At 34.8% G+C, this 11,535-nt stretch overlaps 1 protein-coding gene and 1 pseudogene across 2 annotated transcripts in view; both read left to right on the top strand.

The window, feature by feature from the left end:
• The first annotated feature begins 5,678 nt into the window (after positions 1-5,678).
• Positions 5,679-11,535, top strand: part of LOC146938455 (zinc finger CCCH domain-containing protein 18-like) — a 52,463-nt gene continuing 46,606 nt past the window's right edge. The window contains exon 1 of the mRNA XM_085752400.1: positions 5,679-5,801. The gene's annotated coding sequence lies outside the window, so the exon portion shown is untranslated. The remainder of the gene's footprint in view (positions 5,802-11,535) is intronic.
• LOC146938458 (zinc finger CCCH domain-containing protein 18-like) lies at positions 6,495-9,249 on the top strand (annotated as a pseudogene). Its single transcript, XR_015031280.1, has 6 exons — positions 6,495-7,393; positions 7,508-7,660; positions 7,761-7,940; positions 8,109-8,356; positions 8,749-8,839; positions 9,073-9,249. The product of XR_015031280.1 is annotated as a zinc finger CCCH domain-containing protein 18-like (transcript).

Below are 11,535 nucleotides of genomic sequence, written 5' to 3'. Positions count from 1 at the left end.
GTAGTTCATCAGTACCTTCTATTGAAGAAGCCATTGAAGACATGGATTCCAGGATGATCATGGATGTTGGCATTACTCTTGATCAACCTGCAATACCAAAGAAGAAAAGGAAGCAAGCAGTAAGGAGGACCAAGAACTTCCCTCATGTTTCTAAGAAGACTGAAGTTGCTACTATTGTGTCAGAAGCTATTGGAAAAGCTATGGAGATTGCTGCTGAGCTACAAGAGTCTGTAGTTTCAGAAGCCAAGCAACTGTTGCTGATGACCAGTGAGTCTGTTAAAGAGGATTCTGATCCTGAACCAGAAAAGGTAATTAATATATCATCAGATTCCGCATCCTCACCATTATCAGATTCTGATGATTCTGATGATGATATACCCTTAGCCCAACTCTTTCAAAAACCAGTAAAAAGCCAGCCAACATCAACCAAAACCAACAAAAAGCCCTCTCAGTCAACTACTTATGAACCAGTTGGTCACATAATTAATGAGAAGTTGGCTGAAATGGCTGTGCAGAGAGAAAGAGTCATTGAGACTATCTTTCGCCTTAACCCTCAACCCCTTAACATTCAACCTCTCAACATGATTCCTCCAGAAAATGTTGAGTTTACCTCAGAAAAGGCCTCTGAAGCAACTCCAGAAGCAGCTGCTTCTGAAAACGTTGTTTCAGAAAACCCCCATCAACAAACACCTGAACCACATAAACCCACAACACCCCCACAATCACCAACAGCTACCATTGACCCCCAACTCAACACTCAAACATCAACTTCACCACAACAACCACCAACTGAAATTGAACACTCCCCACAACCAACTCCCATGGATGTTGACATCTCTCTAGTCAATGTTCAAGCCTCAACCTCTACCACTCACATTGCCTCTGACCAGCCTTCATCTTCAAACACACAAACACACTTTACCATTCCACTTCCTAACCCTGTTCAAGATCTGGAAATCAGTGATTCTGATCTTGAAATCCTTGAACAACCACCCACAAACATCCTGGAATCTGGATATATTAATTCTGAGCTTCTGACAATCCTTAGTAGATTGCATAATCTTGTGGATCAACGAAGGACAATTGATCTCACAAGTGCATATGAAGACTCCTGGACATCTCTTCAGAACCGGGCAGCTGAGCTTATTGAAGATATCAAGGCTAAATGCATCAGAGTCAAGCAAGCTTCAGTCAGAAGACTAATAGAGCATTTGAATCAGAGTCTCAGAGTAAGAAGTTCTACACTGCTCCTGGCAAACCAGCCTTTCTTCTTAGAAACGGATTACTTGACCAGAGAAGCAAGGTTGTGTAAGCTTCTGAAGAAACAGATGGCACAGCAGCAGCAAGAAGCTAAGGAAAGGGAACAGGCTCTTCTCCAGAGGCAACAACAGCTTGAAGAACTGTTGCAGAAGAAGATTGAAGAAATGGAGGAGATGAAGAAACAACATCAAACCAACACTTAGTTGCACACCCTTGTGTTTTTCTTTTTGTTTGTTGTTTGTTTTGAATTCCTAGTCCTTGCTTCTGAAACCATTCTGTTTTAATTCTCTTTGCTTCTGAATGCTTACTGATTCTGACTGTTTAGCTGCTTCTGATATTTTAGATATTCATGTTCATATATTTTTGATCTGATTAATTTCTTGTATACTCTCTTTTGATTAATTTCTTGTATACTCTCTTTTTGTCTTTTATGTTTTTTTTGATAATGACAAAAGGGGGAGTATATGTGACAAGTATTTAAAGGCTCTGAGCCCCATTAATGGCATTTGAAATTTTTTGAAAAACTTCTATCATTTTTTTTACCTTATTGGTATAAGCTATGAACGAACGAATGAGTATCAAAATTCAAGTAAAATTAATTGAACCATTCTTCTTATCTATAAGCTAATTCTTTCAATGATTCAATTTTGTTTTTAAGCTCTGATATTTTTTATTGTGCGAAAAATGAATTTAATTAACCTGGATAGAACTTAGGGGGAGCTTACAAACCTCACCTTAAATACTATCAGACTCAGGGGGAGTTTGAGCTTACAAACCTCAGATTCTGAGCTTACAAACCTTAGAACCCCAAAGTCAACTTGTTAATTAGATTAACAACAATTGATCAATTTTAAATACTTTTGTTTGTCATCATCAAAAAGGGGGAGATTGTTGGAACAAAATGTGTTTAACAATGAACCTTAAAGAGTTTTGATGATAACAAGGTATTAAAAATTGTAAATTGGACTAGCTAATATTTGTTCAAGTGTACAGGACCATAATTATAAAGTCACATCATCATTGGTTCTGAATGAGCAAATAAAGAGCAAAAGAAAATGAAGCTTAGATGATTCTGAAGGCAAAGCGCTCCTGAAGTCAAGCTGCTCCTGAAGAAATAGCGCTCCTGAAGTAAGCCACTCCTGAAGAATAGTGCTTCTGAAGACAAGAGGTCCAGAAGCCACATCATCAGAAGCTGCGTCATCAGAAGCTGCAGAAGTCATATCATCAGAAGCTGCATCATCAGAAGCTGCCTCATCAGAAGCTATTTCACCAGAAGCTGAATCTCAACTGGATTTGCAAAAGATTCAAAAATTGAAGAATTATCAATGCAAAAGCTGTCCATTGGATTCGAAAACACAAACAAAGGATTAGTGGAATTTTGCAACGGTCATTTCAAAGGTGTTTGAAGGCTTGTGCTTGCATTTTGGACGAAAGCGTTGACATTGTACTTTGTACGAATTGTACAACCACGTTCTCCACTACTCTGTTTTGTGTCCACGCTTCAAGACAAGAAAACAGCTCCAGAATACGGTCTCGCCTGCATATATGTTCCTTTGGATAAGGAATGGATTTCAAATTGGTTCTTCATAGGACAACAACCAAATCAGGCAAAAGATCATTGGTGAAAGATCAAGCTTCACTAACGACTCTTTGGTGTGCTGGCAATTTCATAACGTCTCTTTCACACCTCTATATAAAGGAGTGAAGACCTAGAGAATTGGTAATGCAAGAACGCTAAACGAAAGACTCACAAGATTTTCACAAGTACCAAACCTCTGCTGAAATTGTTCTGCATTCACTTAGAATTTCTGTGTCTCAAAGTCATATCTTAGAAATTCTTAAGTTCATTGAGTCTGTATCTGATTTGTATTGTGAGCACCTCTGATTGTATATCAAGTGTTCAACCTTAAACAATTTTCTGTGTAATTTTGTTTAGTTAGGAAGTCTCTTGCAGTTGTGCTTGAGCAGGAAGTCTCTTGATTGTGTTCTTGAGCAAAGGAAGTCTCTAGCTTGTGTGCTTGAGCAAAGGAAGTCTCTTGTGTGCTTGAGCATTTGTAATCAGATATTACTCATAGTGAAATCTCCTTGGAAGTGCAAGGGGGACTGGACTACTTCCGGATTGTGGAAGGAACCAGTATAATTGCTTTGTGTCGTTCTTCTTCTCTCTCTCTGTTTTATTCCGCTGCATTTAGATTCTGATTATCACTTCAGAAGCTGTCTCACCTAGCTTCTGATCAGTGTGTTCAGTTTTTAGGAGAAACGAAGAATTTTTCAAAACACAATTCAACCCCCCTTCTTGTGTTTTTCTCACCTTCAGATGTATGTTTAGGATTGTATGTTTAGATGAATGCCTAGGACTTATACTTAGAAAAAACCAATTTTCCAAACAAATGTGAACAACTTCACTCAAACATTTTTCATAATAAACCTTGGGGTCAAAACCCCATTGAATTTTCCTTTTATTTTCTTAATCAAACTTCAATGAAAAATAATCAAACTTTGACTTCTTTTGCAAAATGACTAATCAAACCTCACTCTTTTCATAATCTCATGCCTTTAAAGGCCTCTTTCTATTCTTCAAATTCCAATTTTCAAACTTAAAATCAACCAACAAAAACAAAAAACATTTTTGGAAGAGAACTACGGTGGATTTGATCCCTTAAACGGGTACGTAGGCAGGGAACAAAATTCCTTCAATTCAACTAAAATAAAAATCCAAAAACATTCTTCTCCCTCCAATTCTCCATTTAGCAAACTTTAGGTGTAAATAACATTTCAAAATAGCATTTAAAAATAAAGCGCGCGCGTAGAAATTAAAGACGGTTCCTATAGGATACTATAGTCGTTATGGGTGCCTAACACCTTCCCGTAGCGAAAACAACTCCCGGACCTCGATTCTCAAGGGTTTTGCTTACTTTTTCCCTTCCCAAGAAAAAATAAGATATCACCGGTTTAAAAGGTTCAAACGTAATCAATGTTTGACACCCGAAAACCAAGATAAAACAAGGGGATGTTTTGGCCAGAGTGTGAGGAGGTGCCAGCATCAGTCCTTGAGAAGCTTGATCAAAGAGGCTGAAACTTTGCCTCTTATGGATAATGTCGTTGAATAGTTATTCGAAAATTCTTTGCTTCTTATAGAATGATCTGTTACATTCTCTTTGACCTTGAATTTTCTTGCTTGTTTCTGCACGTGGTCAGAAGAAGACAAATTGTACTATTCAGAGCCTGTAAGTGACATTCCATCAGAAAAAGACAAACCAGGCAAGAGTCTCCCATACTGCTGACGTCATATTCAGTTGCTCATTTCATTATAGTCTGATTCCATCATAAGCTTCAAGATAAAGTGTCTTTTCTAATCAGAGCTTTGACTTTTGGGTTGACATTTCTTCAGATCTCGTTGGAAGTCATCAATGCTTCTCTTTGGTTAAAAAAGAAATATCAATAGTTAACTTTTTGATTCTATAAACAAGGTGGTCATGGTCACGTCACACTTGTTGTAGCCTCTTTGGTTAGGTAACAATAGTTGTGTTAGTTAACATCCCTCAATCACAAGTATACAACGAGAATAACTAGATGATTCTCTCAGAGAGAGTGTATGTTGATATTCAATCATAATGAATTTGGATAGGTTTCTTTCGGTCACTATATTATTTCTCAATAATTAATATTATTTATTTTTCACCTAAAAAAAACATTTTTGATTTTATGTGTTTCTTTTCATTGCTCATTGCTCCATTTGGGAAGAAAACAAAGAAAATTAGTTAATTAGAAGAAAATCTTGTACGGTCACAAGATTTGGACACAACATTCAGACACGTACAAAAAGCGAAAAGGAAGAAGAAAAAATAATCAAATAATTTTTTTTACAATAATAAATAATGTGTAACTTTATGTGTGTATGGACGACTAGTTTTTATTTGTGTAGTAACCAACCAAATATTGAGACAATTATGGTAAACAATGAATTGTTCAATGGTTTTTTTTTTCTAAGGAGAATCATTCAATGGTTGGTGCCTTATGTATATTTAAATAAAAAAAAACATTTAAAATACTACTTTAAATTTGCCAAAAGAGATATTTTTAATTTTATAAATAAATAAAAAATAATAATAATTAAAGGGTGTCATTGGTGACTGACACAGTAGAAAGAATGAGTAATGGTCCTCAACGATGAAGCAAAAAATATTGCCTAAAATATGTGATATTTGAACATGTGGAAGTGATTTTTGAAAACAGATTTTAAGGAAACCAAATATAGATAAGACAGCACAGAGTGAAAGAGTCAGAGATAAACTGAGTGTGTTAATGCTTAGATTGCACTTAAACAGTGACATAGATTGCATTGTATCTCTCTTATTAATTATCACTCTTTCATAAACATTATTTCATCTCTTTACATATTTTTATATTGAACAATCATGATGTGTCTCTATGTCATTGTAAAATAAAGGTCTTGAATTTGTTGGTGTTGCAATGAGCAAGTGTTGAAATGTTTTGTGCTTGAAGCACTTGCATACTGTTTCTCTTCTTCTGTTTGATAGGTATGAACTATGAAACTTATAAAAAAAAATGTTTTATTTTTTTATTTATTTTTATGTTTTGAGTATGTGTTGTTCAGATTGTTGAAATTTTATAACATTTTTTTCTATTTTGAGATCAAAATTTGAAATGGAATTAATGGATTTTAATTGGAAAAATGGCATGGTTTTCTTGTGTTTGACGTGTGCTTTTAATGGTACAATTTTATGTTTACTTTTTAGTTTGAGTTTATTTCAAATATAACCAATTTCTACTTGCATTAAAAATACTTCCATTTTGAGAAAAATCTAGTGATAGTGTGTAGAATGTTTTTCTCTATAAAAGGATGTGTCTGTGTCTTGTTTTGTTGTCCCTTGCCTATAAACTTGGTTCATAGACTAGGGTTTATTTTGGTTGAAGATCATAACTCTTTGTTTTACAAGGTTTGTTTAATTGAAAATCTTATGCTAGCTGTTTTTATTTTTGGTCAATTTTTATGTTTGACTTTTGGAATCACCGTGAGTTTGACTAAATCACCGTGACACCGTGATTTTGTTGAAGCTTCAAAGTGTAATTTTTGTCAAAACCACAGTGGCATATCGTGATTCTGTCAAACTCGCGGTCAATCCAAACATGTGTAATTTCTCTAAGATTATTTTCTCACCGGTCTCACTTGTGTTTGTTTTTGGAACCTTATGCAGTAACAAAGACTAAGTATGGATATTTCTGAATGTACAAGGATTGTTTTAGATAAAATTCAAAGATTTGAGCAAGTTTTCAGGTTTTAGACTAAGTAACAAAGACTAAGTATGGATATTTCTGAACATGCTACAAAGATCATTGGATATCTCCTTATGCAAGATAATGGTGAGCAAGAGATTGCTAAATTAGCTTCGTTTCCGGATAATTTGATCCGTGAAGTTGCCCTTAAGGCCAAAACTGAGCTTCAAAAGATGGCTACGAGATCGGTAATCTCGTCCGGAAATTCTTCGCCGGCAAGTTTTCAGGTTCACTCTCCCTATTACAATCTGCACCATGGTAATACTAGTCCAGAATTTATGACAATAGCCACCACTGAACATCAAACCCGTACTGCATTGTTCGGTTCGGAGAATCATCATCATGTAGATAGTGTAAATTCTACAACTGATAACTATGATTGCTATAATTACTACTTAGAATATGCTTCAGCCGTAGCCAATTTGAATGGAAAGATCGGTAAAAGGTTTTCGAACATGACTGAATTTCCATTCAAAACATGTCACTATTTCAGCAAAGGATATTGCAGGCATGGAAATAGTTGTAGGTTCTATCATCATGGACAGGCTGTTTCTGACATAGTCTCTCATATGTACGGAAGCGATGCTTCTGCTAACGACGAACAAACGATTTCGCCTGGATCACTGGCGCAACTAGAGTCGGAAATTGTTGAGCTTTTAAAACAAAGAGGAAATCCTATATCAATTGCTTCACTTCCAATGGCATATTATGATAAGTATAAAAAGGTGTTACAAGCAGAAGGCTACCTAGCTGAGAGCCAACGACATGGCAAGTCCGGCTACAATTTGACTAAGCTTCTTATCCGATTGCGAAATAGCATTCGGCTAATTGACAGGTGACGACTTAGATTTAACAGTTTTAATATGTATCGTTAAGTAATAAATTGATTTGAGTTTTTTTTTTTTTTTTTGTTACTTTAATCTGATTTTTGTTATGGTGTGATTAATAGGCCTCATGGGCAGCATGCGGTGATTTTGGCGGAAGATGCGCCGAAATTCATGGGAAAGGCAGATTGTCAAAATATTAGTGCATCACAACAAATTTGCTTGACATTTCCAGCTGATAGCACTTTCTCAGAGAAGGATGTATCAAACTATTTTGGGTAAATTGTTATATTTTGGCTGTATCGTAACGTTTATCGCGCTTATTATCAGTTTTATGTTAGAAAATTTGAAATGCTTGAACATGTTTTCCTTTTGTAGTACTTTTGGATCTGTTGAAGATGTAAGGATTCCATGCCAGCAGAGAAGGATGTTTGGATTTGTGACATTTGTTGAACCAGAAACTGTTAAAATGATTTTGGATAAATGAAATCCTCATTATGTTCGAGGATCTCGGGTTCTTGTGAAACCATACAAGGAGAAGCCTAAACTAATTGACAGGTGATTCATTTATTCTCATTCAATAGCATGTTTGTGTGAATCTGTGTATAAAACAAAGTTAATATCGAATGGACCGTATGCGTGTTTGTGTGGCATGGAGCCTACGAAGTCGCATTCACTATTAATGTTGTTTTATCTAATTTCAAGTCCATTTCAATATGGATGCAGGAAGTATCCATATAGGGTTGAGCATCATGTCTGTTATTCACCGCGCTATGCAGACATCGACTCTGAAATCGCCTCAAGTCCAAGAAGCTGTGGCAATCCTCGGTATTTGACAAGGCTTCTCCTTGAAGAACAAGACCGGATATTTGAATTGCAGAGAAGGCGTCTTGCACTGTTGCAAATCGCCCAAAAATCTTTGTCTAGTCCACCCCATTTTGGCATCAACATGAATGCATCAAGAGTTTCAGATGGTATGTATTGAATATTTGCATAACTAGAATCATATTACATTTTCTCCTGCCTATTATTCCCTCTAAGGCAATGTTTGGAATGATTTATTTGAATTATCTATTTGCATACACACTAGTGAAACTATTTAGTAGAACTAATGGAAATAGCTTATGACATCCATAAACTGTTCAACTCATTTGCATAATCTCTTCAGGATAGCTTACGGAAACAGCTTATAACTCAGTAAAAACAATTTAACTTCATATTATCTTTTGGTATAGAAATAGCTTAAACATAAGCACTTACATGATAAACATTTATGCTATAAGCGCTTAGGTAAGTTATTTATCCAAACAGAATCTAAGTATGTGTTTCGTTCTATTTGTACTGATCAAGATAATTTTTCCTACAGATCATTTCAATGTCCAGGCTACTGAATCTTTTAGTTATCTGCAAAACGACAAAGCCGAGTACGCAGATGCCAATAACTCCGATAAGGACAGGTTTGGATCCATTCCTAATAAATTTCTCTTGATTCACACACAACAATCTCTTACATATAGATTACATTTCTGATATTTGATTCACAACGTCTCCGCTCGAGGGGTTAAGACTGCATACATCCACCCTCCTCAGACCATGCATTGGACCGCAGTGGTCCCTCTTCTTGCATTAGAAAAATGAAATTTCTTAATTTTTCACATCTATTTATTTTGTTTAAACTTATTTTCTGCAGCAGTGAAGGATTGAATCTCCCCGACAGCGCGTTTTCGTTTCGAATAGATACCGGAATTTCAGCAATGATGTAGTTTCAGAAACACCAGCAATAGACATCTACGGTCTGTTTGTTTAAGATTCTTAAAAAAAATCATTTAGGATGTTTTAGTTATGCTCATGTGTAGGCTTTTTTTAAAAAATCATTTTAATATATATATATATATATATATATATATATATATATATATATATATATAGGGAAATGTTAATTTGTGCCCTTAAGGCACAAGATAAGGAACCCAACATAGTAACTTTTTGTTGGAATGTGTGCATTTAATTGAATTTTTGAATTTATAATAAATAGAATGCACAAAATTTGAGGGAATATTTCTACTTTTGGGTTCCTTATCTTGTGCCCTAAGGCCACAAGTTAACATGACCCATATATATATGGGGTTTGCTAGAACACACCCACTAGTTTTTATGTGGGAGTGTTTTAGCAAGTTATAACTAAAAAGTTAATAAATACACCTTAAGGTGTATGTTGCTATAACACACCTTCTAACAAAAACAAGTGGGTGTGTTCTAGCAAATCCAATAGGGGTTTGCTAGGATACACCCACTTACTTTTTAGAAGGAGTATTTTAGTAAGTGAATAACTAAAACGTGGTTAAATACACTCTAAGGTTAGCTTTGCTAAAACACTCCCACATAAAAACTAGTGGGTGTGTTCTAGCAAATCCCTATATGTATGTATATGTGTGTGTGTGTGTCTATATATATATATATATATATATATATATATATATATATATATATATATATAATTTAGATATTATTTTTTAGAGATTTTTAAGAAAAGTATACAATTTTGTGTTTGTTTAAAATTATATAAAAATAATCGTATTTCTTTCTGCTGTTAAAAATTACTTTCCTCAAAAGTTAACCCAAATAACTTTTCATTTTTCATCATAAGAATCATTTTTAAAAAAGCTTACACACAAACATAACTTAACATCAAAACTGATTTTTTTAAAAAAGCCTACACATGAGAATAACTAAAACAAGAGGAGTCACACTCCAATTACGCAGGTTAGGCCACATAGTTGACAATTTGTTTCTCAGCATCTGAGTAGTGAGGGGAGTATCGTTCCTTTGCATCGAAACCCTACCATGAAGATGAGTGCTACAATCTTTCTTTTCTGCTTCGTAGTGTTGGAACATGTGTGGAAATTGAGTAAAAAGACTAAACACAAATTCCCATGTTGGGTAGAACTAGTGTTGTGTGAATTGAGAAAAGTGGAAGTCCCACATCGGATGGAACACACACATCAGTAGAGTTGACAATTTTTCATCAGTAGTTATGTGAACGAAGTAAGCACTAGAGAAATATATATATATATATATATATATATATATATATATATATATATATATATATATATATATATTATTATTTTGAAATGATAAATTAAATAATTAATTTAATCATTATTAGAAAGTGTTTTCTTAGTCCCCAAGTTTTGCTAAAATATTTTGTAACGCAATCTAGAATATTTTAGTACTTGATCTGAAATATATTTTGGTACATAATATAATATATTTTTGTACTCAATATAATATATTTTGGTACTCAATTGAGATATTTTTGTACTAGCTCTAATAAGTGAATTATTTAATCACAAAGTAATGTATTACTTGTTCCCAAAGTTTCTCACTTATTAGTTGTGAATTTCCTCTATAAATAGAGAGCTCACACAGTGCATTCTACACACCAAAGAGTTTCATTGAGTTGTCGGGAACTCTTTCTCTCTTCTCCCTTTCTTGACTTGTGTTGACGAGTTTTTCTTCTCTTCATCTCCTTTTTTCTGTCCCTTCGGAATTAAGAGTGTTCTGAAGACCATAGTCCCTTTTTCGGTTTAATGTCCCTTTGGAATTAAGAATGGTCTTAAAAACATAGTCCCTTCGATAATATATGTCCCTTCGGAATAAATAGTACTTTTAAGATCATAGTCCCTATTTGGAACAACAATGTCCCGTCGGAATTAAGAATGATCTTAACGGTATATAAATATTATTTCAATATTTTTCTATTTGAGGAGAAATGGTGGTATCACCATATTTGAGTGGTCGTAGTGCCATATTGATGTTTTGGAGAAATTAAAGTTTGAATGGTGGTAACACCATATTTGAGTGGTCTCAGCACCATAACGAAGTGGTAACAATACCATATTAAAGTGGTTTCAGTATTAAAGAGTGGTCTTAGTACCATATTTGAGGGTGTAATTCTCGAACGGTTTTCTACAGTGCAGTAGTAAACCGCACAGTTGTAGCTGGGCTTGTTTTATCCTGGAGGCAGCGTGGTTGATAGGCTGGCTTGCACAATTTTGGGCAGTGCCACGAAACGTCTTAAAGAAAGCGACCTGGTCGTGACTCAACCTAGTAACAACTTTGGTAGATAATAGAATTTGGAAATCCAAAT

Source organism: Medicago sativa, chromosome 3 (assembly GCF_051527215.1).
Source record: "Medicago sativa cultivar Bolivia chromosome 3, Bolivia_mono, whole genome shotgun sequence".
Lineage (NCBI taxonomy): Eukaryota > Viridiplantae > Streptophyta > Magnoliopsida > Fabales > Fabaceae > Medicago > Medicago sativa.
Note: the sequence above shows the minus strand (reverse complement) of the source record. Positions and strands in the feature narration are given on the sequence as shown.